This window comes from Hyperolius riggenbachi, chromosome 7 (genome assembly GCF_040937935.1).
Source record: "Hyperolius riggenbachi isolate aHypRig1 chromosome 7, aHypRig1.pri, whole genome shotgun sequence".
In the NCBI taxonomy this organism is placed as follows: domain Eukaryota; kingdom Metazoa; phylum Chordata; class Amphibia; order Anura; family Hyperoliidae; genus Hyperolius; species Hyperolius riggenbachi.
Window position 1 is genome coordinate 252,609,793 of NC_090652.1, and position 27,626 is coordinate 252,637,418.

General features: G+C 43.3%; 1 protein-coding gene across 8 annotated transcripts in view; it reads left to right on the forward strand.

The window, feature by feature from the left end:
• DYNC1I2 (dynein cytoplasmic 1 intermediate chain 2) overlaps positions 1 to 27,626 on the forward strand; it is a 213,009-nt gene that overhangs the window by 145,306 nt on the left and 40,077 nt on the right. The gene's annotated exons all lie outside the window — the stretch shown is intronic.

The window sequence follows — 27,626 nt, forward strand, 5'->3', positions numbered from 1 at the left end:
TTTAATCATGTAGCCAGCCTAGCGCTAGCTATATGATATCCGCTGTGCAGCGACATCCCCCCACCCCTTCCAATCGCCTCCGGCGATCAGAGCAAACAGAAAATCCCGTTTAGAACGGGATTTCCTGTTTTGCTTCCCCCATCGCCATGGCAACGATCGGGATGGCGTCTGGGGGAGTCCCGATCCACCGCTTAGCGCAGCCTGGTGGTGATTGGCCAGGCTGCGCACGGGGTCTCGGGGGGGCCTCTAACGCGGCGAATCAGCGCGGAGCGGCGGCGATCGGCAAAGTGCTAGCTGCGTGTAACAAAGCAAAAAGTGTGGCAATCAGCCCACCAGGGGCTGAGAAATCCTCCGCGGCGGCTTACCCCGAGCTCAGCTTGGGATTATCGCCCAGGAGGTTGATGAAGTGATGAACCAGAAGCTGCTATAAAGTCATTGCCATTTTTAAAACTGAGGTCAAAGAATTCCATTGATCACAGTGAACAAACAGGAGAAAGAGATTGAGGAGTATACTATAGGGGAGGCAAGTGTTTATGTTTATTTCGATTTTTCAGTTTACATCTCATTTTGATTGGCCGATTTTGTCACTCCCATGTAGTATGAGGACCAACAGATTTTGAATACTATGAACAGATTGTGTAGATAAGCTCTCATACTCCTGGAAGTGGTAAAATTGGCTAATCAAGATTAGATGCGTGTCCCGACTCTCAAGCTTTAGAGCACTTGGGTCCCCAGTTTAAATCTGAACCAGCATCGTATTTTCAGTGAGAACAATTGGATGGAAAGAAAAGATTGTATTTAATTGATCCACAGCACTGAACCCAGTTTTTCTATTAAAAAAAATCTGTCACGCTGGTCAACCAGTTCTTAAAGGAATTGATTAGTGGTGTGATCACTCAGGCTCGATTGAGCCTATAAACTCCTCTGTTTTTATACAATACGATCTGAATAATCTGGTCAAAAATATGATAGTTCAGTAAAAATTGTACCATTAATGGGAATCTTTAAAGCAAACATGAACTGAAAATTAAAAGTCAAAATGAACATACACAGGTCATACTTGGCTCCCGTGTAGTCTACTCAACAATCTTTTTCCTCTCCTGCATCCTGTTTGTCCACTGTAATCAATGGAATTCTCTGTCTTACATTTTGAAAATGGCCATTACTAATAACAGCTTCCTGGTCAGCACACTGGTAAACTGTATTATCGCCCACATGAGCCATAGGGAAACATGGACATTACCTTGCTCATTAGTCTTTTCAGTTATAACTGACAGCAATTGCTTTATTTCAGTTCTGACAAAATCAAGTCAGAACTGGAAGGAATCGTAAGAGGAAAATGGTGAGCTTCTGAGAGGAACTGACAGCAAGGTAAGTATGTAAGTATGTAATATTCATTTATAGGTACATAATGTGTTAATTATAAATAATTTTACATGGTTCAGGTTTCTTTTAATGTCATGATATGACTATGTATACTGTAAAATGCTGTCTGGGCTATATAAATACAAGAATTCGTAATAACTAAAAAATCTAATGAATGAATTGCTTTTTTTGTGTGATTTGTTATGTTCCTGCTAAAAGTTGCTGAAAAAATTCGGTCTAAATTAAGATTTTCTTGAATTAAACTCCTTGAGCGTTACCAGACAGGCAGCAAAGCTACAAACTCACATGAGACATTGAAAGTTAATATTGTCAGTGGAGTATGAGCATTTGACAGCCACTGTTGGGGATCATGGGAAGTGTAGTCCTGTGTTCAACATAGTTTGAGCAGGAAGCCTAAGCAACCCTTCCCAGAAGTCCTGCTGCTAAGATACTTCAGTTGGAATAGAATGATGATGTCATTAGGATATTCAAAACTATTTTAAGGCTTCTGAAAGTTTGTGTGTGGTGTGGAGGGTTCTAGTTGTCTCTGTAGTTACTTCACAAAACTTGCACTGCAATGACATATAGTAGACTATAGTTAATTATCTAGGACTGGTGGAGAACCCTACGCTACATGGGGTTAGGAACTGGTCATCCGTAGACCTCTTATTTTTCTTGCGTTGATGGGGGTAATGACGTAGGTTTTAGCTGTATCATCCTCCCATGAGGGTATCATTCTCCCATGACAGATTGTAAATTGGTTTGAGCACACTCTAAGTTCTCTTTTGTTAGTTACACCCTACATCCTTATAGCATCTCAGTGGTGCCTTTGAGGTTCCTCCTAAACCATCTCCATATCAGAGCTGATTACCCACACCTACTAGTATGTTTCTAAGTAAAAAAATATGGAGAAGTTATGGAAATCTACTCAATCCTGAGGAGAAAAAGAGGTTTACCCAGAATTTGCTACTACCGTATCATGCTTGCAATCTAAATGGTACGAGTTCAGGAGATACAAATTAAAAAGCAAAATAAGTACTAGCAGCCGTGTTTGGCATTGGTATAGATGGAAGTGTAGGAAGGCAGTTTTGAAGATGGTGGTTTTGAGGGATGAAGGGTAAATAACTAATTGGTTGGTGGAGAAACCACATTTCCTCCATATGTTATTGCAGAAATTGCATGAAAACCGAGGAGCCAAAAGGGATAAAATACACTAAAAAACGTTTAAAATGGGATGTATTGGTGGACTTGCCTCCCAGCAAAGGTTATTCCACCACAGTTGGGGGGGGGGTGGGGGGGGGTGTCTACCACTACTTCCCAGTTTAACCTGTTTTTAGTGTTCCTTTTTTCTTTTTGGTATTTTATCCTTTTTAGCGCCTTTATTTTCATCCAATTTCTGTTATACTGTTTGTCCTTGGTGGCGGGGTATAACCCATCGTTTCCAGCAACTACTGAGAGTGACTTTTACAGTGGGAGTTTGTTCTACCCATCTGCCTACACAGCGGGCAGATAGGTCGAACTTTGTGGTAACCCAGATTTGTCCCAGATTTGTGAGTATTACTGTATTGTCAGTTACTAACAACCTCACTTTATCAAAGCATACTACACCATATTGGGCTCTCGATATCCCTCTGGTGTTTCCCAATTTGTTGCACTCCGGCCTTTGTACCCATGCAGAGGTTGGAGCTTAATCACATGGGTATATGGGTGCAAGGACCATCAGAACTTTAGACTAATTTGTGCATGGGATACACACGGAAAAGGAGGGGAGGGTTAGGGGGGGAGGCACGGGGTAAAACATTTTTTTTCTTTCTTTTTTACAAGCAGCCAGCAAAGTGAAGTACCGGCAAGACTAACTAATGTTGCCTTACTGTATATTCAAATAGGCTGAAAAAAGTTCTGTTCTGCTTTAAGACAAACTGGATTGTGCTTTATTGTTTTCTTATTTTCTTCTCGCTATTGTTATTTTGCTTGGTTTCCACCTACTGTAGCTTATAAAGATAGAAGTTTTCTTTATTGAATTTGATGGCTGTGTCTATTTCAACCTAACCACATAATAAACCCCTGTAGGGGCTTTTCAGTAGTAATAATAAAAAAACGAAAGCTCCAGCAATGAGTATAATTCACGTGTGCTTGCAATTTTATTTTAAATTAGTTTTCAGCTTTTTTCTTTTTTTATTCGGATGTGACAAGACATCATAACCAAATTTCATACACACGCTGTTGTGCTTCTTTTTGCTTTTTAATTTACATGATGTCTTTTTTTTTTTTTAATCCAGCAACAAATGTTTAATAGCTCAGAGTGAACCCACTTTTCCCCCTGCTGCTCACATATCCGAGTGACACAAATGGGCGTCTGTAGGTAAACGGCATATAGCACGCGACCTTTGAGATGCACCCAGACTCCTAGCTATGTGTGTGGCTCTGCAGCTGGCTATAGAACCCTGCTAGATGTATTATTTTTTTCTTCTCCCCACTGCAAGGCTGCTTTTTAGCCTGTGGGACTGCCTGCGGTGCCAGTAATTGCACATTCTTGCCTTTGGGGAAGCCATGATTGGAAGCAGCCAAGCAGAAAAAGACTGTGCCATCCCATTGCCACCTCCGTAGCAGAGAGAGACAATCCCCAGCAGTACCATCTGGTTGTTGCTATCTTGTCAGCTGTTTGAGCTGGCTGGATCTTGGGCTTTGCAGCTGTTCGGCGTCCTCTGACCATTTCTGTTTACGCACTGCCTTGGATAACTTTGAGCATGGGTCAGAGGCATCGCCCAGGCGGACAAGTTGAGCTCCTATTGAATTGTAGCTCATTACCAGAGATAAAGCAGGTTCCAGTCTCCTGCTGCCATTCCCTTATAGACAGATGACATAGCCGTATGACCAGAAGCCCTTACGGTGGGAGGCTGCACTGAGGGGAAAAAAAACCCTGATAGGGAATTGCCTGCCTTGTCTGCATTTAACCACATCGTTAAAGTTATTTTCCAGTCTCCCTTTGCTGAAGTAGGATATAGTGATTATGCAAAGCAGTTGTCACACCGTTCTAGCAGGCAGCGCCTCCCCGCACGCCGTGCTAAGCTTTTACATTATTCATGGAAATTAGGAAAGGGGGGGGGGGGGAGAGAAAAATACATTTTGGTTTCAAATTCACATTGTCAAACATGATACTGTGTAGCAAATGGGACTCGCATCCAGAATGTCAGCAGAATCAAATGGAGTCGAGACTATTATGTTTTGTAAGAATTTGTCTCAGTGCCGCAATCCGAAAGCTAATGAAAGACCTCTTTATAGCAAGTCTCGGGGCCCATTATGCCAATAATCACAAACCCCACTTCGGAAGGTGCTCTTTATTCACCAATATTAATATGTCATTGTGTTGCACAAAACTGGCTTGTTTTGTTTGACTTTGCCTGGGAAATGCTGGTATTTTCTTTACTTTCCCATCGAGAGGATCAGTACATTTCCTTGCAGTTCCCTCTGGCAGGCTGTACTGCAAAGTCTCCCCTTTTGTAGTTGCTGATTGCAGCAAAGCAATAGACTCTCTAAGTTTTGCTTTATTCTTTCAAACAAAAAAGATGCCATTTGTGTACTTGGCCTGTAAATTTTTGTATAGGCCTGTAGATTTTTGACATGAAAAGACTTATTTGTAATCTATTCATGAGTGAGTGAGTGTGTATATGTATATACTCTTTCTATGCAGTGATGGGTCTCTGCTTCATATCTGCACGGAGTTTGTATGTTCTCCCAGTGCCTGCGTGGGTTTCCTCCGGGCTCTCCTGTTTCCTCCCACATCTCAAAAACATACAGATACGTTAATTGTCTTCCCCCTAAAATTGGCCCTAGACTATGAAGGAAAGAGGAGTAGGGTCGGGATTAGATTGCGAGCTCCCATGAGCGACCGTGATATGACTAGATGTGATCCGTAAACCGCTGCAGAAGCGTCAGTGCTGTATAAATACAAAAGTGTGTGTGTGTGTGTGTGTGTGTGTGTGTGTGTGTGTGTGTGTGTGTGTGTGTGTGTGTGTGTGTGTGTGTGTGTGTGTGTGTATGTATGTATGTATGTATGTATGTATGTATGTGTATATATATATATATATATATATATGTATGTATGTGTGTATATATATATATATATATATATATATATATATATATATATATATATATATATATATATATATATATATATATATATATATATATATATATATATATATATATATATATATATATATAGTGTGTGTGTGTTTGAAATCGGAAAAATATTAAAGCGGGAAAAAAAAACCTGACATAATCCTACTAATATAATAAATGGGAAAGTTTGGATGTTTGTTACTTGATCACGCAAAAATGGCTGAACGGATTTGAATGAAATTTGGCACACTCATAGTACATTACCTGGAATAAAGTATAGGATACTTTTTATTCCCATAACCAAAAAGGGGGCGGACACAAATTTAACTGAGAAAATGTAAACTGCAGCCATTCTTACACTATTAATGACATGGTTCTCAAACTTTGCACAGTTGGTCACTGGGTGACTAGGAATAATAATCTGAAAAGCCAATCAAAATTCACCTATTGATTTTCAAGGGGAATATTTATATTGCTGCCATTCTTGCACTGTTAATGGCACAAGCCTCAAACCTGGTATAGTTCATCATTATTGGGTGGCTCGGGTTCAATTTCAAAAAAGGGGGGGGGTGGAGCCAAAAACAGCCAATCAGATTTGTTTCATTCCAATGCAAATTATTGATGCCAAATACCACAAAGCTCACAAACTTGGTAATTGAGTAATTGATTAATTGTGTGTTAGGGTTAGGAAAGTGGTGCCTACCAACACCAGCCAAATACATAAGCGGGCAACGTGGGGTCATAAATGGGCAGAGACAAATACAAATTTTACTGGGAAAATGTAAACCGCAGCCATTCTTACACTGTTAATGGTAGGGTTCTCAAACTTTTCACAATTGGTTACTGGGTGACTGGGATTAATATTCAGAAAAATGGGTGGAGCCTACAAAAGCCAATCAAAAATTACCTATTGATTTTTCAGGGGAATATTTCATTGCTGCCATTCTTGCACTCTTAATGACGCAAGCTTCTGGTACAGTTGATCATTGGGTGACTGGGGTTTAAATTTAAAAAAAGGGGGTGGAGCCACAAACAGCCAATCTGATTTATTTTATTTTAATGCAGGTTATTGATACCAAAGACCGCAAAGCTCACAATTTTGGTCATTGAGTAATTGATTAATTGTGTGTTAGGGTTAGGAAAAGTGGGTGCAGCCAACACCAGCCAAATACATAATCGGGCAATGTCGGGTCATTAGTGGGCGGAGACAAATACACAGTTCACTGAGAAAATTTAAACTGCAGCAATTCTTACACTGTTAATGATAGGGCTCTTAAACTTTGCCCAATTGGTCACTGGGTGACTGGGATTGATATTCAGAAAAGTGGGTGGAGCATAGAAAAGCTAATCAAAATTCACCTATCGATTTTCAAGGGGAATATGTAATTGCTATCATTCTTTCACTGTTAATGGCACAAGCCTTAAACCTGGTACAGTTAGTCATTGGGTGACTGGGGTTCAAATTCAGAAAGAGGGGTGGAGCCAAAAACAGCCAATCAGATTTTTTTTTTTTTAATCTCAATGCAAATTATTGATGCCAAAGACCGCAAAGCTCACAAACTTGGTCATTGAGTTATTGTGTGTTAGTGTTAGAAAAAGTGGGCGGAGCCAACACCAGCCAAATACATACCCAAACAATGTCAGGACATCAGTGGGCGGAGAAAAATACAAATTTCATTGGGAAAATGTAAACTGCAGCCATTCTTACACTGTTAATGGTAGGGTTCTCAAACTTTGCACAGTTGGTTACTGGGTGACTGGGATTAATATTCAAAAAAGTGGGTGGAGCCTACAAAAGCCAATCAAAATCCACCTATTGATTTTTAAGGGGAATATTTAATTGCTGCCATTCTTGCACTGTTAATGGCACAAGCCTCTTGCACTGTTAATCACCTGTACCTGGTACAATTGGCCATTGGGTGATTGGGGTTTAAATTCAGAAAAGGGGTGGAGCCACATCCAATCAGATTAATTTTATTTCAATGCAAATTATTGATGCCAAAGACCGGAAAGCTCACATACTTGGTCACTAAGTAATTGAGTAATTGTGTGTTAGGGATAGGAAAAGTGGGTGGAGCCAACACCGGCCAAATACATACCTGGGAAACGCCGGGCTTCCAGCTAGTATTCAATAAAACCATGTTTTCCTACTTTTTATATGCCATACGGTTGTCATATTTGCTTTTGTGCATACGTATTATTATTCATTTAGAAATTATATGACCCCAAAGTACACTTTTTGTCTCTGAGAGCTGACTTTGCATTTTATTTATAACTGCTTTATTAATGTTCTAACGTAAGCAGAGATGCTTTCTGATTGTCTGACTTTGTTCAGCAGAGCCTGCAGTGTCAGAGAAGTGTTTATTTACATTCCTCACTTGATACAATTAAATACAAGATAACATTATCCAAAGTTCGGATGCGTCCAGCTTTGCTGGCAGGGAACGTCTAAGTCCTGTGTGTAACCCTTTGAATGTTGTTCTAGTAAAAAAAATATTATGCTGGTTGTATATAATATGCTGGAAATAATCTATTAGAACAAAGAAGAAATGCTGGGTTTCATTCCGCTTTAAATGTGAAAAATATATATTAGGTATAAGAGTTACCTTTTGGTTTGAGCGGAAAGCTTTTTAGACCCTTGGGTAATTATTGCATTTCTCCTATGTAATGAAGTTTAAGATATCTCAAAATTGAACATCGGGATATTTGGACATTTTACCAGTATATTTCTACCCAGCTCCCCCACCACCCTAGGATTTAATAAAGTTGAAATTCAAATTTGGGTACTATTGGTCACGTGACCTTTGTCCAGCTCTTGTAAGCTGGATTATTCTAGCGAGGATTTTCCAGCAGAACACAGGCTGCCTTTCTCTATCCTTCAGAATTATTTAGTGTGGTATAATTCCTGCGTATGTGCAAAATGGGCATCGCGAAAATTTGGTAAAATTGGTAAACTATCGGCAAATGTATCCGTAATGACCTACTTCTGTATGGATTTCTCATCCAGGAGTGTGAAACATAATTTACATTGACTAGCAGGTCAAAATAAGTACAGTAATTGTTTTCACGCGTTTATGGCAGCCATTCGGAGAAAGTCTTACCACTGTATGTTCTACTAAAGTCAGAAATAAAGTTTAGGAGATAAGTAAAGTTTAGGCATTAGGATGGGTACATTTTAAGTATGGTAGTTAGGGTTAGGTATTAGCAAGGCACTTTTTGATAAGGGAATTGATTTAGGCAATAAGGGTGGGAACAGTGCCAAAAACAGTGGAGCAGAGCCAAAGCTTGAGTGTATCAACAAAGCTGTGCTGATACTATGTGCCCATGCCAGTTACCAGTGAAGGACCCATAGGTCCTCATATCACAAGGGTGGTAGGTTAAGTGACAGCTTTGCCAAGCCCCCTCCCAGAAGGCAGTTCATACGAACTCAGAATGCCAGAACTGAGTCATGTGACTGCATGTGATAATAGGTATCTGCACTGTTTATTTAAAGAGGAACTTTAATGAAGGACTGCTAATCAGTAGCAGATACCCCCTTTACCATGAGAAATCTTTCTTTTCTCTAATAGATCAACGGTGGGGGTGGGGGGGGGGGGGTGCTGCTGTATGGCTGATATTGTGGTGAAACACCTCCCACAGTGTGATGTCATGACCGTGGTCCTAACAGTTTGCTGTCTGTAAACCTCACTGCATTGTGGGAAATAATGGCTTTTTCCAGCAATACCCCCTTCTGTGCAGAGAACTCTCAGTAACAAACATTCCGCTGAGATCACCTGGCAGAACTAAAGATGTCACCACCAGTTATACATTTCAGAATGTAAAAAATAAGCAACTTTATTCATTATGTTATTCTTACTACAGTCCTTCTTTAAAGGACCTCTGTCACAAAAATCTTAAAATGTAAAATACATGAAAACATATACAAATAAGAAGTACATTTCTTCCAGAGTAAAATTGGCCATAAATTGCCTTTCACCTATGTTGCTGTCACTTACAGTATGTAGTAGAAATCTGACATTACTGACATATTTTGGACTAGCCCATCTTCTCATGGGGGGTTCTCAGGGTTTTCTTTATTTTTAAAAGCACTTAGTGAATGGCACGTGCTCCGTCCAACTGGCAAAAAAGTGTTTCGCGAGCAGGGACGCTGGCCAGCATCCTTGTGTAAATATTTTTCAGGGAATGTCTTTATAAAGAATAAAGGCCATACTAAGAATTCCCCATGAAGAGATGGACTAACCCAAAACCTGTCGGTAATGTCAGATTTCTACTACCTACTGTAAGTGACAGCAACATAGAAAAGTAATTTATGGCTCTTTTTACTCTGGAAGAAATGTACTTCTTATTTATGTGTTTTAAATTTTAAGATTTTCGCGTCAGTTCCTCTTTAAGGCAACTGAGCACCTGTAAGTGAAAATAGATAAAATGAATCTCCATATAAGGGAGGCTCATAATAGTGTGCAGTTGTGAAGGAGGGGTGGTTATCATCATTACTTACCTACAGGGAGCCCACCAACGGCACACTATATTACGAACCTCCCTTATGGGGAAGTTAATTTTATATATTTTCAGTTACAGGTTCTCAGTAGCCTTTAACCACTTTACCTCCAGAGGTACGAATTTCTCCGTCCCTTTTTTCCCCCCTAGAAAACCAAGGGACGGAGAAATCCGTACCTTCCGCGCTACCGCCGCTGTCCGCGCTCCCGCCGCTCGTGCACGCCGCCGCCCGCAATGATCTGCTGCTTCTATGAGAAACAGTGCGATCATTGTTATTTTTCCAGCCTCGTACTGCTTCCTGTAAGCGTCCTTCCGGACTCTTACAGGTCGCATGTAAACAAACTCACTGTGGCCATCTTGTGGCTAAATAGTAAAACTACACCCTAAAGCATTTTACATATACAAATACATTAGTTTTACACAATAAATTAACTCATTACCTCCCACTCTACCCATTTTTTTTTTTTTTTTTTTTTTTTTGTAATTAAGGAAAAAAAATACAATAAAAAAAAACCATAAATAGTTACCTTAGGGACTGAACTTTTTAAATATTTATGTCAAGAGGGTATAACACTGTTACTTTATAAACTACGGGCTTGTAATTAGGGATGGATGCAAAACTGAAAAAAATGCACCTTCATTTCCAAATAAAATATTGGCGCCAAACATTGTGATAGGGACATAATTTAAATGGTTTTAAAACCAGGACAAATGGGCAAATACATTTCATGGGTTTTAATTACAGTAGCATGCTTTATTTAAAAACTATAATGGCCTAAAACTGAAAAATATTTTTTTCCCACAGTTTTCCTATTTTCCCATTAAAACACATTTAGAATAAAATAATTCTTGGCATAATGTCCCACCTAAAGAAAGCCTAATTGGTGGCGAAAAAAAACAAGATATAGTTCATTTCTTTGCGATAACTAATAATAAAGTTATAGACGAATGAATGGAAGGAGCGCTGAAAGGTGAAAATTGCTCTGGTGTTCAAGGGGTAAAACCCATCAGTGGTGAAGTGGTTAAGGTAGCGTCACACTTATTAAAATTTGCGTGCGAATTGTGAATGTGCGCAAAAGTGTTCTCCGCACATCTCATGAAAGTCAACGCAGAAGCACATTTTTGTTAGAATTCGCTAAATTGCCTTTTTACATGCGTTTTGCAGCATACATTTACACATTGCATGCAAATTCCTGTGCAAAGGAAGAGTCGCGCACCACTAGTGAGATGCTGGACCGAAACAGACGTCGAAGCAAAAATTGAAAAGGTCCGCACACTCCGGCATGGTCAAATCTTCATTTATTGAAAAAATCGAGACATTATGCCATTCCAGCACCAACTATTCGTTTCAGGGGCCATGGAGGGTCCCCTTTGTCAAGGCAATAAAGCAGAATGGTTACCATTCTGCTTTATTGCTTTGACAAAGGGGATCCTCTGTGGCCCCGAAATTAATCGTTGGTGCTATAATTGCATAATGTCACGATTTTTTGAATAAATGTGAATTTGACCACGCCAGAGTGTGCGGACGTTTTGAATTTTTGCATGCAGATTCCTGTTAACTTTCATTAGCTGCGGTAAATAAAAAAACACATTTAGATTGGCATACGAATGTGAAATTTAACACAAAAAAATCCTTTTTCTTTTTGCAATCTGCTTAATGAACATAATTCATATATTTATAGAGAGGGTGACGGGTATTGTGATAGGAAAAAAAATGCCCAAAGAGGGGACTAAATATTATATACAAGATGATGGGAGAGTACAATGAAAGGGTTATTCTTTCATCTCTCGTTTGTGTTTTGTTAAAGCCCTCATTTATTGTAAACAGATATTTAGCAATTCTTGAATCATTTTAAGCTGCTGATTGTCATATGGCTAAATGGGACTGATTAGGATTCGTAGGATAATCATTATTATCCAGTGGAATCTTCCCTGGGCCTCTTAAAGTCTTTGCTGTCTTCAGAGAAACATAAGGATGGAATAAAACCACGAGGTTGTCTTCTGGTTTCATGTCACCCCTCTTCCACAAGGAGACAAAAGTTGGACAAGGAGCTCTGAAAAGAAACTGTAAACTTAGTTTCACGTCTAGCAAGAAAATGTTTTAAATCAGTTCTATACATTGTAGGTACAACAAGTTCCGTCACACAGGCATAGCTTTTTATCCTTTAAAGTGTACCTGAAATATGGTCACAGCATAAAAACATACATACCTGGGGCTTCCTCTGGCCTGATCGCTCCCACGCTGACCTCTTCTAGCTTCCCGCAACTGCCCCATAAAATCCGCTAGTTGGTGCAGACACAGTCTGGCCAGGCGCGCTCCCCTGTATTGCTCCCATTGCCAGGCGCATTTTGCGCCTACGCAGTAGTACTGCAGCAAATGCTGTGAACTCGTCAGGAGCACGCCTGGCCTGGACGTGTGTGCGCCATTGGCCACGGACCGGAGGACTTTTCAGGGCTAGTTAAGGGGCGAATGGGGAGTCAAAAGAGGACGGCATTGGAGCGATTGGGCTGCTGGAGGAAGCCCGAGTATGTATGTTTTTATGCTGTGGCCCCATCTCAGGTTCCCTTTAAGACTGACCAGGTAATGCATTTGACTAACATCTGACAGAAAGTCAATAGATAGTTGGGGGTATCCAAAAAGAATAAAACAATGTAAAACTGTTTAAAAAGGACAGGTATAATTGGCTTACTTCTCTTGTAGTTTTTAGTAAAAGCAAAAACTGCCGATATCGCTCTATTGAGATTCATACGTTTATTGCCCAAAGTAAGCTAAGACAGCACATTTTATAGACATTTCCCGCTTCATCGGGTCAATAGTAACCACAAAAAAATGCAGTTGTGTCAGAGAGTCACATATGAGCATCTCAGTGTGGTTACTACTGACCCAATGAAGCGGGAAATGCCTGTGAAATGCATTGTATGACCGTACTTTGCACAATTCACTCTTAAATATTGTTTGAGTGATATTGAGCCGGGAAATGCTGCCTATTCCACAAATAACTTTGCCGTCTGAATCACATGTCAACTCAATTCGGATAGCGCACCACATTCCACTGCAGCACACGCCCAAATCCTTATAGCTGTTCATGACATGCGCTGGCTCAGTGAAAACTGGCCCTTACTGTTTTTGTATGAAATAAGACATCTGAAGCTAAAGATTTTTCTTTAAAGGGAATGTTTACCACTTTCAAAATCAAAAAGTCAGATACTCACCTAAGGAGAGGGTCCTAATGAGCCTGCCCTTTCCTCTCCCGGTGCCCGGTCCCGCGCAGGATCCCCCGTAGCAGTATTCGACCAGTTCGGTCAAATACTGCCACTTCCACAGCCGAAAGGAGCTTTCGGAAGCCTTTGGGAGCGCCCTCTATGATGCACTCGTGCGTGCGTAGTATGGAGCAGCCCGTCTTCAGAAGCCCGAGTGCTCCCGAAGACCTCCGATGTCCCTGCGGCGGCGGATGCGAACGGGGGAGCCAGCGCAGCGCCAAGGGCACCGGGAGAGGAGAAGGAAGGCTCATTAGGACCGAGCCTTCCCTCCTCTCCTTAGGTGAGTATCTGACTTTTTTTTATTTTTAAAGTGGTTACCATTGGCTTTAAAGGGAAGGTTCACGCAGGAGCTGTAAAAAATAGAAATCCAAATCCACTTACCTGGGGCTTCCTCCAGCCCGTGGCAGGCAGGAGGTGCCCTCGGCGCCGCTCCGCAGGCTCCCGGTGGTCTCCGGTGGCGATCTCGACCTGGCCAGGCCGGCTGCCAGGTCGGGCTGCTTCTGCGCTCCAAGTTGCGTGTCACTTGTGCGCGCTGACGTCATCGGACGTCCTCCGGGCTGTACTGCGCAGACTAACTTTGTCTATCTTGAAGCCAATCTTGATGTCATTTCTTCCCTTACTCTCCTCTGCCTGATCGTGTATGCATTGCCTGCCCTCCTTCCAGTCTTCAGGAACTCCCACCCAGCTCTGCAATAGAAAGTGCATTGTCTAAGCATGAGAAATATTGGCCAATAAGAGAGGAACAGCGGTGTGGGAGGGGAAAACAGGAGGGAAAGAGGCTTTAGCCAATTAGGCTGCATTAGTTAAAGGGACTCCGAGCACCTCTCATGGGCATGCCTTTAAGCCAGACAACTTCCAACAAAGTTGTGCTATGACCCCTCTGGAGGAGCCTCTTGTAATGGCCATGCATGTCACTTCCTCTTCCTGCTTCATTCAGTGATGCACTTCTCTAACAGAGAAGACGGGGGTGACCCGGAAGTTATAACATAGCCAAGATGGCAGCCGCAATGTTTTAAATTGAACTGAGGAGGTCAACCACCTACTGCAGACTTCCCATACCACTACCTCCCCCCTTGACCCTATCCCTTCTGATCTACTTCAGCCTCACTTCACGGATCTGGCCCCAGTCCTCACTACCATGTTTAACCTCTCCCTATCCACAGGCACCTTCCCCTCAGACTTCAAGCAGGCCACTGTACTGCCTCTGCTCAAGAAACCCTCCCTCGACCCCTAGCTACCCTACAACTACCGCCCGATCTCCCTCCTCCCCTTCGCCTCAAAACTCCTTGAGCGTCTGGTTCACAAACGCCTGACCCAGTACCTCAATGCCAACTCACTACTAGACCCACGGCAATCTGGATTTCGGCCTGCCCACTCAACCGAAACGGCTCTCACCAAAGTGGTCAATGACCTTGCCTTAGCTAAAGCTGAAGGTAAATACACCATTCTCCTCCTCCTTGACCTTTCAGCAGCTTTTGATACAGTAGATCATCCCCTACTCCTCCAGTCCCTCCAATCCATGGGCATTTACGATCTCGCCCTGACCTGGCTTTCATCCTACCTCTCCAACCGCTCCTTCACGACCTCCTTCAATGAGTCCTCGTCCACCCCCAACCACCTCTCAGTGGGAGTCCCCCAAGGCTCGGTCCTTGGCCCCCTACTGTTCTCCCTATACACATCCTCCATTGGCAAGGTTATCTCCTCCATGGGTTTTAACTATCATCTGTATGCAGATGACACCCAAATCTATCTCCACACCCCTGACATATCCACCACTACCATGGACAAGGTCTCCTCCTGCCTATCTGCCATCTCCTCCTGGATGTCCGCTAGGTTCCTCAAACTAAATCAAGACAAAACGGAATTTATGATCTTCCCACCCCGGTCATCCCTGGACCTCCCAGATGTGCAGGTCACTGTTAACCACACTACTATTCACCCTACCTCTCAAGCCCGCTGTCTGGGTGTCACCCTGGACTCCGCACTCTCCTTCACTCCCCACATCCAAAACCTCACAAAGTCCTGCAACTTCCACCTTCGTAACATCTGTAAGATTCGCCCTTTCCTGACCCCTGCCACCACCAAACTCCTCATCCATGCCCTCATAATTTCCCGCCTTGACTACTGCAATGCCCTTCTGTCTGGACTCCCTAAGACCCGAATAGCCCCACTGCAGTCCATCATGAATGCGGCTGCCAGAATTATCCACTCCTCCCATCGCTCCACCAGGGCGTCTCCCCTCCGTGAATCCCTCCACTGGCTTCCTATCCAGTCCAGAATCAGATTCAAGATATTGTGTCTGACCTACAAATCCATCCACAAAACCTGTCCAACCTACATTTCTGATCTTACTCAGAGATACACACCAAGCCGCTCACTCCGCTCCTCCAATGAACTTCGCCTGACCGTCCCCCGCATCACCCAGTCCCATGCACGCCTCCAAGACTTCTCAAGAGCCACTCCGACACTATGGAACTCCCTACCTCCACCCATTAGGGCAGCCCCCTCCTTCAACACCTTCAAGAAGGCCCTCAAAACTCACCTTTTCACTCTTGCCTACCACCCCTCACAATTGCTCTAAACCCACAGCCGAACTCTGGTCCCCTACCTCTCGTGTCCCTACCTCTCCCTCTAGATTGTAAGCCTTTGGGCAGGGTCCTCACTCCTTTTGTGTCCTACCTGATCATGCACCTCTATTACTGTGCACCCATGCTATGCATTTGAGTGAACCTAACTTGCCTAACTCCATGCTCCCATCCAGTGACTGACTAAGCATTACCTTGTACTCATACTGTGCTGTGTGATCTGGTTTTCTTGTATTCCTGTATTGTCATATTGCTGTTTGTCACCCCTAAATATTGTCTGTAACCTAAATTAATGTCCAGCGCTGCGTAATATGTTGGCGCTTTATAAATACAACAAATAAATAAATAAATAAATCGAACGAAAACTATTTGGTGTAGAACGGCAATTCAGGCATCAAATGAAAGAGGAGAGGACAAGCTACAGAAAGTAGCATCTTTAAGTACTTTGCAGTACTGGTCGGAGTCTTAAAGGCATGCCCATGAGAGGTGCTCAGAGTCCCTTTAAGTCTGTAGCTGAAATAAAGAAGCAAAAAAAGAAAACCCAATTTACCCCGCAACTTCTTTTGTACGGCAACGTACCAAATCAGGTAACCTGGGGAATGATCATTTATCAACAAGAAAAGTAATAGTGATTTTTAACGTTTGAATTGCCTAGTTAGCATCCTTATTACTTTGTTTACCAGATAAAAAGAAAGAATTGATTTTTGAATTTATGCCTGATAGTTACACTTTAAGGAACATCTATCAAAGAAACTGTTTTACTGTAAAAACCGATATACCTATAGAGCTTTTTAGCCAGCAACAGAAAAGAAAGTTTTTCAGAGTTCTCTCAGCACAGCCTGTGTAAAAAGGAAAGCTGTGTTTATCAGCTGTTTTGTAACAATTTTGTGTCCGCATTTGGGGGAGGGGGAGGCAGAGCTGCACTGTAACCTGGCTGTAAACTGTTTACTTTACACTGTGAGGCAGAGAGACACACACAGACAGGAACACAGAGCTTCAGCTGATTATTTACACACATTTGAAGCTATATTTCTGCTTTCTATCATTCTGAACAGATTCCAGTCACAGTATTTGAGCCAGTTAACATTGTTTCTGTGTGCTGGATGTGCTGGATATAGTCCTCCATAGTAATGCCCACAGTGAGAACGTCATATTTTCTTTATATAAAACATGAAAAGACGAAAAAAGCCTTTGTATTGTTAATTGCTAGTAATTACTGGAAATATTTGTGGCATTTAGAATTTTAGTTAACTTTGATAGTTGTCCTTTAAAGTACTGCTTCAGGCACAAATGTTAAACTAGTTTTGTGTACAGGTGAAACACAAAAAATTAGAATATCGTCCAAAAGTGCATTTATTTCAGAAATTCAACTTAAAGGACATCAGCGGTGACATGTGACATGAGATAAACGTGTATGTACAGTGCTAAGACACACAAATAACTAGGCTGTGTTCCTTTTTTTCTTTCTTTGCCTGAAAGAGTAAAAAAATCATGCATGCCAGTGACCGTTTCTGTCTGGGTCGGGACCAGGTCAGACTAGAGCGTAACCCTCACTGATAAGGAATTGCAGCCATAAAACAGTTTCTTGGCAATAAATGGCTTCTGAGGGCAGGAAAGAGATAAAATGGTCAATAGTTCATAGATTTTAGCTTTGGCATACTTCAATGAATATGTCATTGGGAAGAGGCCATTAAACAAAACTTCAAAAGTAGACTTAATTATAAAATAAATATGTGGCATAACTAAGTGCCCGTATCCACTTGTGCGGTGCGAATTGGTAGCGGAAAACGCAAAAGAATTTGCACGCGGATGCGAATTGTACCACAAATTCATGGGCGTTTTCTCATATGTTAGTAAGTATGCAAATTTAACCATGTCCGTGCCTGTGTACTTTTACGTCGATTTTATGCGAAAACGCCTGCAAATTCACTGTAAAATTTGCATACGAAAATGCATGAGAATTTCCTATTAAATAAATTGTATGTGAATCGCATAGCGGTATGCTGTATGCGAATTCTGCGGGGTCTACCACGCAGATTTTTTCTGCACACAAAAAAAACCGCTCAGAAATCCTGACAAGTGGAAACAGGCCCATCCACTTGTATTGTCTATGCAAATCTGCATGCAGGAAACGCATGCAGATTCGCTGTAGTAGAAACGAGCCCTAAAAATAAAAGGTCATTTTTAGAAGGAGAATAGATACAATTGTTAATCTTCTACCTTTTTTTCATCTCAGATGTCCTTTAAGCTGGCCATACACTGGCCCGATTTGCGGCCATTTCGACAGCAGATTCGATCACTGGGATCGAATCTGCTGCCAATCGTTCGCGTTAAATGCACCCACCGATCCGATTTCCTCCCGAAATCGGATCGGTCCGTCGATCGCGCCGTGCGGAAAAATACCGTCGATCGCCCGCGGGTAGGGAGCGCGACGCTAGCGGCGGCCGATCCGATCAGGTATACATTACCTGACGCTGGCTCCCGGGCATCTTCTCCGCGCTGCACGGCTCTGTTCTTGCTTCCATCCCAGCGTACATTAAGTTCCTGTGTCACTGCAGTGACCAGGAAGTTCAAATAGAGGGCGCTCCATTTGAACTTCCTGGTCACGGAGTGACACAGTGTACGCTGGGATGTGGTGCGGGGTGCAGCACGGAGAAGAGGACCCAAAGCCAGCTTTAGGTAATGTATAGGGGGGGGGGGGGAGACAGGCGGCAGGGGCAGCTCAACAGATTGTGATCGGTTTCAGGCTGAAACCGATTCACAAACTGTTTGCAGTAAAGGCAGCCATACGATCCCTCTCTGATCAGATTCGATCAGATAGGGATCTGTCAGCTGGTCGATCTAATGGCAAATCGACCAGTGTATGGCCACCTTAAAGGGGAACTGAAGAGAGAGGTATATGGAGGCTGTCATGTTTATTTCCTTTTAGACAATACCAGTTGCCTGGCAGCCCTGCTGATCCTCTGCCTCTAATACTATTAGCCATAGCCCCTGAACAAGCATGCAGCATATCAGGTGTTTCCGTGGTTCAGACTTATAAGTCTGATCTGACAAGACTAGCTGCATGCTTGTTTCTGGTTTTAATCAGATACTACTGCAGAGAAATAGACCAGCAGGGCTGCCAGGCAACTGGTATTGATTAAAAGGAAATAAACATGACAGCCTCCATATACCTCTCTCTTCAGTTCCCCTTTAAAGGTGGTATGGTGCACATTTTTGCTCATCAAATAAAATCTATTTCTGAACAATACTTTATCTGTAGTTTCACTTCAGTCCCCCAGGTAGAGCTTTGTCTCGTTGTGTAGGGACTTTTCTTCCCTGTAGCTACCGCTGGTATTACCATCTTAATTATCTTAAAAGAAATTCAAGGTAAGAGGCTGCCATATTTATTTCCTTTTAAACAATACCAGTTTCCAAGCATCCCGCTGATCTTTCTGGTTAGTAGTGTCTGAATCACCCACCTAAAAGCAGCATAAAAGTATTAGAGACAGATGAAAAGCAGGACAACCAGGAAATCTGAATTATTCAAAAGGAAATAAATATATCATCCTCCATATGTCTTCACCTCGGGTTCCTGACAAGGGAGAAATGACCAGCTTTGTAGCCTCATCAGGCTCTTTCTTACACTATACAGCTAGGGGGTTGATCAGAGGTGTGTATAGCAACATGATCACCTCTCGCCTCTGTACTTTGCTCCTCACATGTTACAATGGTCTTTGGGCGGTCCTGTGCCCGGGCATTGGCTCCTAGCTGCTGGGTATGATTGGTGGGGATGCATGTATGCACTGGGTGGACGGATGAAAAAACTAAGTTCCAAGGACTTATCTTTGTGAGATTTCTTTTGTAAGAAGCAATTTATAACAAAGGGGGGTAGGGACCACTTCAGGAGCACATTTCAACACCACAACTAGTTTACTATTAGTATATACTAATAGTAACCGCTTTTACTGTACATGGTAAGGTTGATTTGATCAGGATCTAAAAAATGAACTTAAAATAACACTGCAAGTCTGTTGCTTTAATAATATGGAGTTTTGACCCCATTTTAAGCACATTTTAAAAGGGTAAGAATATATAGACAGTTAGAAGGCCATCTGTCAGGGCATTTATCAGTAGGCAGCAATGGGAAAATGGCACAATCCCATACAAGCAGTTGATAGCTTGAAGGGAATATAAAGCAAGAGGTGTATGGAGGCTGCCATATTTATTTCCTTTTAATCAGTACCACTTTCCTGGCTGTTCTGATGATCCTCTGCCTCTAATACTTTTAGCCAGAGACCCTGAACAAGCATGCAGCAGATCAGATGTTTCTGACAAAAATCTGTCAAGATTATCTGCCTGCTTGCTTTGGGTGTGTGATTCAGATACTACCGATGCTGGGATGATCAGCAGGACTGCCAGGCATCTGGCATTGTTTAAGGCTACTTACACACCAAGACGTTGCATTTTAGGGGACGTTATGGTCGCATAACGTGCCCCTAATGCAACGCATGGTGGTGCGGGAAAGGACGGTAGAGTGAGCCGCGTTAGGCGGCTCTATCCGCATAAGGTCTCCCAGAGTGGCGCTGATTGGCCGGCGGGACCACGTGATGCAGAGCGAGACACTTCGCATCACGTGGTCCCGCCGGCCAATCAGTGGCCGCCAGTGCAGTGCATATTAAGTAGTCATGTGCGCGGCTACTGTAGCGGCATCTCCCCGCTTCCTCTCCGCCCCCCACTGAGCATGTGCAAACAGTCTAACGCGGCTAAAGCCGCTAGAACGCACAGCATGCTGCACTTTCGTTACATGTAACGCAACGTGGGCAGTGTGAACAGCCCACTTGTGTTACATTGCTGTGCGTTGGGGGAGCGTTACAGGCTGCACTAACGTGCACCTGTAACGTCCCTGTGTGGAAGCAGCCTAAAAAGAAATAAATATAGCAGCCTCCTGTAAGGATTCTATATGGCAGAGAATTCTATGTAGCATCATCCTCCTCCTGCTGTCATATGTGCAGGGCGGGTCACTTTACCACCACCAGCTACCCATGCTGGTGAGGCCTTACTGTAAGTACGCTAAACCCCCTTTTTTTTTTTTTTTTTTTTTTAATACACAAGGTGGTTCTCATGCCTGTCTAGAGCTTTGCTTTGAAATGACTGAATATGGTGGCAATGTCTGCCTATTAAAATGACGACTGGAAAGCCAGACAGGGAAAATGTGCAGATGATTTGAAAGCGACCTGACAATTGAACTTTTATTTGCAGATCGGTTTGGGCCCCGTACATCGGTCATGAATATTTCATCCTGTTTACCGATTTTCGTAACCCGCATGTTTCATATTCATGCCACATGTGCAAAAACCGCTGAGATCATTTCTTTGATCAAGTATTCGCAGCTCTTATTAGGAGGCCCTCCCATGACTGCTCGTTTCCCCATCGAACCCTTCATTCTTATTTTAAACTTCTTGAGTAGCCCCATTGTCTTTTGATTGCCGCAACATTTGCGCAGCTGTTTTCACTGATTAGAACTGGCAGGGAAACATCTTTTCCTTTTTTTTCTTTTTTTTTCTCTCCTCCATGTAATATTTCAATCTGCTGAATATATTTACATTGTAGTTACAAGTATGCTTGGCAATCACCCTGTGTATTTTTATATAGCACAGTGTAGTGCTTGTTTTACACTCACTTTCGTCACCTTTGGAGAAAGTGTTTTTGGATGTATTCATTCTTTACCATACCGGTAATTTATTTTCTGCCCACATTAAGACAGAGTTGGTGTTTGCACTCGTTTTTGCGTTCCTTGCACACATTGTCTGATCTTCAATGAGTCTGACTTCCTTCCCCACCACAATCATCAAATACTATTAAAAACCTTTGCTTTAGGGGATTAAGGCACTAATACTGTCTATACATTTAATACGATTATACTCGAAACTAAACGAAAGCCACAACGCAAAAAGAAAAAAAAATAAAGGGAAAAAAAGTCAAGTAAAAAAGAGAGTAAGAGATTTGCTTGTCTTTCAACATTGGCTGCTTTGCATACATAGAAAACCAAATGCATTGCAGTTTATGGCTGTAGAGGACAATGGTCGTAGATCATACATGTCAAACTTTGGCCTGTGGCACAGAGCCATCAAATTTTGCCCACAAGTGGTTTTCCCAGTTTGCATTATGTTTGGCCCACTCTAGACCACCAGGGAAGCCATATTGGAGGTGAAGCCCTTGATCACCAGGGAAGCCATATGGGGGAGCGAGGGGGAAAGCACTAGACACTAGGGAACTATTAGACAGGGCCGGTTTTATACTTTCTGCTGCTTGAAACAATCTTATGTAATGAGTGGACAAAAAATTAGAGGAACCCCTTATTTGAAAGTAAACCAGTCCAACAGTGACATAGAGAGATAACAATGCAGAGTTGCTTATAGAAGGAATGCTCAGCTTCTGACGACATATATATCATAGAAGGTAATGTCAAAATGGGTAAGAGACTAGACACCAGGGAGCTGTATAGGGGAGGGATGGGGGCACTAGACACCAGAGAGCTGTATCGGGAAGGGAGGAACCATTAGACAAAAGTGAACTGTTTAGGGGAAGGAGGAGGCATTAGAGACCAGGCAACTGTATATGGGAGGGATGGAGGACCACTAGACACCAGAGATCTGTATAGGGGAGGGAGGTGGGCACTAGACACCAGGAAACCAAGGGAAGGAGGAAGCCTTAGACACCAGGGAACTGTATGGGGAAGGAAGGGAAGATCACTTGACACCAGAGAGCTGTGTAGGGGAGGGAGGTGGCCACTAGACACCAGGGAACTTTATAAGGGAGGGAAGTGGCCACTAGACTTGGCACACAACTTGCTCCCAGTGTTCAAGTTCGGCCCACTTTGTATGTAAGTTTGATACATCTGAATTATTTGAATTGCACCTGAAGTGACACCATGACCTAAACTTGTGTAGATATGTTCCCATTCCCACATTGGACTAGTATGTGTTTCTGTTTACATTTTTCACTATAAGTGTGTGTATAGCAATCTGCCTAGCGGATTGACTCGAGTGCTGGCCTAGGGCATTGTTCTCCCCACTCACCCTGCCTGCTCCATGACGCTCCTTGTGTGCCGCTCCATCAGCCCTCCCCCATAGCATCAGAACACCAGGAGACTAGCAACGCATCTCTACAGTGTCAGCTCTGCCTTGTTACCCCATTAGCCCTCCCCCATAGCATCAGAACACCTGGAGACTAGTGATGCATCTGTACTGTGTCAGCTCTGCATTGTTGCTCCATCAGCCCTCCCCCATAGCATCAGAACACCTGGAGGCTAGCAGCGCATCTGTACAGTGTCAGTTCTGTACTGTTGCCTGAGGGATGAAGCTCTGATCCCTGCTGGGCCACTGCTTAAAGGGACACTTAAGCCAGAAAAAAGAGTTTTACTCACCTGGGGCTTCTACCAGCCCCCTTCAGCAGTCCTGTGCCCTCGCAGCCACTCACTAATCCTCTGGTACCCTGCTGTCAGCTAGTTTAGTTTTTGCTGACAGGCCCGACAGGACTGGCCACGCGTAGCTTTCTCCGCATTCCCGACTGTAATTAGCGCTATTGCGGGCCACAACGCGTACAAAAATATGCTTTGCCGCATATCCATGCGTAGGTAATGCGGCAAACGCGTATCTTTATACGTGTTGCGGCCCGCAATAGCGCTAATTACAGTCGGGAATGCGGAAAAAGCTACGCGTGGCCAGTCCTGTCGGCAAAACTAAACTAGCTGACAGCGGGGGATCAGAGGATTAATGAGTGGCTGCGAGGGCACACGACTGCTGCAGGGGGCTGGTAGAAGCCCCAGGTGAGTATAACTAATTTTTTTTTCTGGCTTAAGTGTCCCTTTAAGGTGCCCATTCATGAACCAATTTCCCAAATTATCAACCATCCGATCATTGTGATTGATCATAGATGATCGTTCGGGCAAACCAACTGAAGGGAAAATGAAATCCAATCAGATTAAAATAATTTTTCAGGAATTTGGATCAGAAGAATGATCGTTTGTCATTGATCGGCAACATTAACGGTAGCCGATCCAAACTGTCCTACAGCCAATCGATTAAAGCAGTATGAAACCCAGCATTTCTTCTTTGCTCTTAAAGATTATTTACAGCATATAATATACTACCACCGGTTTTTTTTATTATTTTTAGCAGAACAGCATTCAAACAGTTAAACACAGGGCTTACTTTTTTCAACAGAAAGCTCCCTGCAGTGAGATCCAATCCGAAGAGGTGATAACATTATCTTGTGTTTACTTAATTGTAGCAAGAGAGGAATGTAAACATTTCCTGGCAGTGGTGAAACGCCTTCAAATGCTAGGTTCACACCATACAATTTTTTGGCAGATTTTCCTGCCAGATCGATTTTTTCCAACATGTACGATCTGAATTTCGATCTATTTTCCGATTTATTTTCGTGGAAATCGATCGGAAAATCGATCGTAACTCAGATTGCATGTGTTGGAAAAAATCGATCTGGCAGGTAACTCTGCCAGAAAATTGTATAGCATTACATGTGCAGATCAGACATCGCTCATAAAAAAATCACTGAGTACATTATAATATACAGTATAAATACTGTAGCTATGAATAAAATGCAATGGCAGGGCAAATAAAACTGTACTTTGGGAACTTGTAATTATCTAAATGAATAATAATACTTGTGCACAAAAGCAAATATGATAACTATGTGTTATAAAAAGTAGGAAAACACATTTCTTATAGAATATTATGTCAGAATTGAATAGCTCTTTAAGAAATTGTAATGAAACACAATTGTCAACAGGACTTGTTGCTCTATAGGTACATATAAAAGATCTATAACTTTTATTATCAAAACCTAATTGGTTAAAAAGGAGTAGTTCATATGGATGAACAGCCTCACTGTGAAGGTCTCGTGAGTCCGACAACCAACACACACATGCAGGGGTCCTAGCTTATCCCCCTCCACTTCACATCATATTTAAAGGGGGGTGTAGCTATCCCGCAGTGGTGATAAAGTATACTTCACAGTTTAAATGTATGGGGAACTTGAGAGTCCCCTACACAGGTGTATATTAACCCCTGTGGGTGTACTCAACTTCAAACTTAAAGTTCATATACAGCACCGTGCACCTTTTGTGTAAATAGTTTTGTTCATCCTCCCATCGAGCAACATATGTATGGGGTGATCTTGTTTGAAGTTGAGTACACCCACAGGGGTTAATATACACCTGTGTAGGGGACTCTCAAGCTCCCCATACATTTAAACTGTGAAGTATACTTTATCACCACTGCGGGATAGCTACACCCCACTTTAAATCTGATGTGAAGTGGAGGGGGATAAGCTAGGACCCCTGCATGTGTGTGTTGGTTGTCGGACTCACGAGACCTTCACAGTGAGGCTGTTCATCCATATGAACTACTCCTTTTTAACCAATTAGGTTTTGATAATAAAAGTTATAGATCTTTTATATGTACCTATAGGGCAACAAGTCCTCTGGACAATTGTGTTTGAGTACATTTCCCTGGTACCCTCTATTCGGTAGTGTTTGTAAGAAATTGTAATGGGCACCTTCATGAGTCCAGTGCTGTAAATGAGACTTTCTCTGCAGCCCGGCTCCCACTGATTGGGTATGTATGCCTTGTTACACTTTGCCAAAAAATACAGAAATACTTGAGGGCGCTTTCACACTGGGGCGGTGCGCACCACGCCCCCGGCAATGAAAATCTTTTGGGGACTTCACACACCCCACGTTGTGGTACGCTGAGACGGAAGTGTTTTATCAAACTTACGTTCAAACTTACGTTGCTGTGCGGCGATCTGCATCGAACTAGAAGTCATGTAAGTCTATGGTAATGTGCGGACCTTTGAAAAACCTGCACAGTTTTCAGCGTCGCACACGCGCGGAACCGTATTTTAGAAATGTGCTTCCGTGCACGTCATCAATTGCTCAACAGGAAGCGAGCGTCACTTCCTGTTGGCCGGATGCCAGACAGGGATTACCACGTACTAACATGGTAATCTCTGAAGGCCTGTTTTTGGCGGTGCACTGCTGCCGCCAAACTGCAGTGTTTAGTCGGCCTCACAGTTTGCAGGGCCTTCTGAGATTCCACCAAGATTCCATAAAACACAGTTTATGACTGTAGGGAAATTGTCCATGGAGTTGCCAGCCATACACTATTCTATAAAATCCAAGTCCCTTGCACCCATTGATAAATTTTGTGAGGACTCCTGTGTACCAACCAAAACCTATAAAGTCTTTCCGAAACAACAAGCCGTGGTTCTCCAACAAGCTACGGCAACTTTGGAAGCGCAAGGAAGCTGCGCATAAATCAGGCAACCTTGAGGAATATAGGAGGGCGAGGAACGACCTTAACCGTGAATTGAGGGTTGCCAAACGTGAGTTCGCTGAGAGGATGGAACAAAACCTCTGTTCAAAAGACTCACGAGCCGTATGGAAAGGCCTTAAAGCTGCCACCAATTACAAGCCTCCCCCCCCCGACACGCTCCACCTAGCATCGAACTTGCTGAAGAACTCAATAAATTCTACTGCAGGTTCGAGTGCCAGGACTCGCCGGAGGGGGATCTGTCACCACCCACTTCCCCTCTGGCCATGCGGACCTCAACTCGAGTCTAAGCCCACCCCCCATGGCTGTGAGCGAATCCGACGTCATACATCACCTGAAAGCCTCTGGCCCGGACGGAGTGTCCCCTGCCTGCCTGAAGTCCTGTTCTAGGCAACTTGCCCCTACTCTCACCACTATATTCAACAAGTCACTTCAGATGGGCAAGGTTCCTGCCTGCTTTAAGAGGTCCACCATCATTCCAATCCCCAAAAAGCAGGGCGTCACTGACTTCAATAACTTCAGGCCTGTTGCACTAACTTCCGTTATCATGAAGACCCTCGAAAGGGTTGTCCTGTCCTTTCTGAAGTCCTCCACCACGCCCCTCCTAGACCCATTCCAATTTGCGTACAGGGAAAACAGGTCCACCGATGACGCCATCAATATCTGCCTGGAGCTCATCAGCAACCACCTGGACAGGCAAAACTCGTATGCCAGAGTCCTCCTCCTGGAGTCCTCCTCCTGGACACCCTCTGTCCACGCAGACTTCAGAAGGGTCTAGCTACACTCGGTGTCCATTCCAGCCTACACCTTTGGATCACGGACTTCCTATCCCACGGGTCACAATCTGTCAAGCTGGGCGACATTTCCTCCCAACCACGGACCACACACATGGGGGCTCCACAAGGCTGCGTCCTGTCTCCAATGCTGTTCTCTCTCTACACCAGGGATGTCAAACCGGTCCTACCAGGGCCGAGATCTTCACACATTTTTGACACAGCTCAAATGAATTGATGGGTCTGAATCCGGAAAGGCGTGGTCCATCAGGTAGAAGACATTCCTTTCTTTCTCAGTCCATCCAAAACACTGGCATGGATCTGGCCCTCCAGGCCTGGAGTTCGACACTTGTGCTCTACACCAACAACTGGAGATCCACAGCAGACTCTGCCAAGATTATCAAATTTGCAGATGACACCACTATCGTTGGCCTTATCACCAAGGAAGACGAGAGTGCCTATCGTCAGCAGGTAGACAGTATCTGCCACTGGTGCAGGGTTAACAGGTTGGTCCTTAACGCAGCTAAAACTGTGGAGATGATTATCGACTTCAGGAAGCATGCCCCTTCTCCACGACCAATCCACATTGACGGAACTGAAGTGGCGATAGTTCCCTGCGTCCGCCTCCTGGGCACCACCATCTCAAACGACCTCAGGTGGAAGGCTAACACCAGCTCCACCGT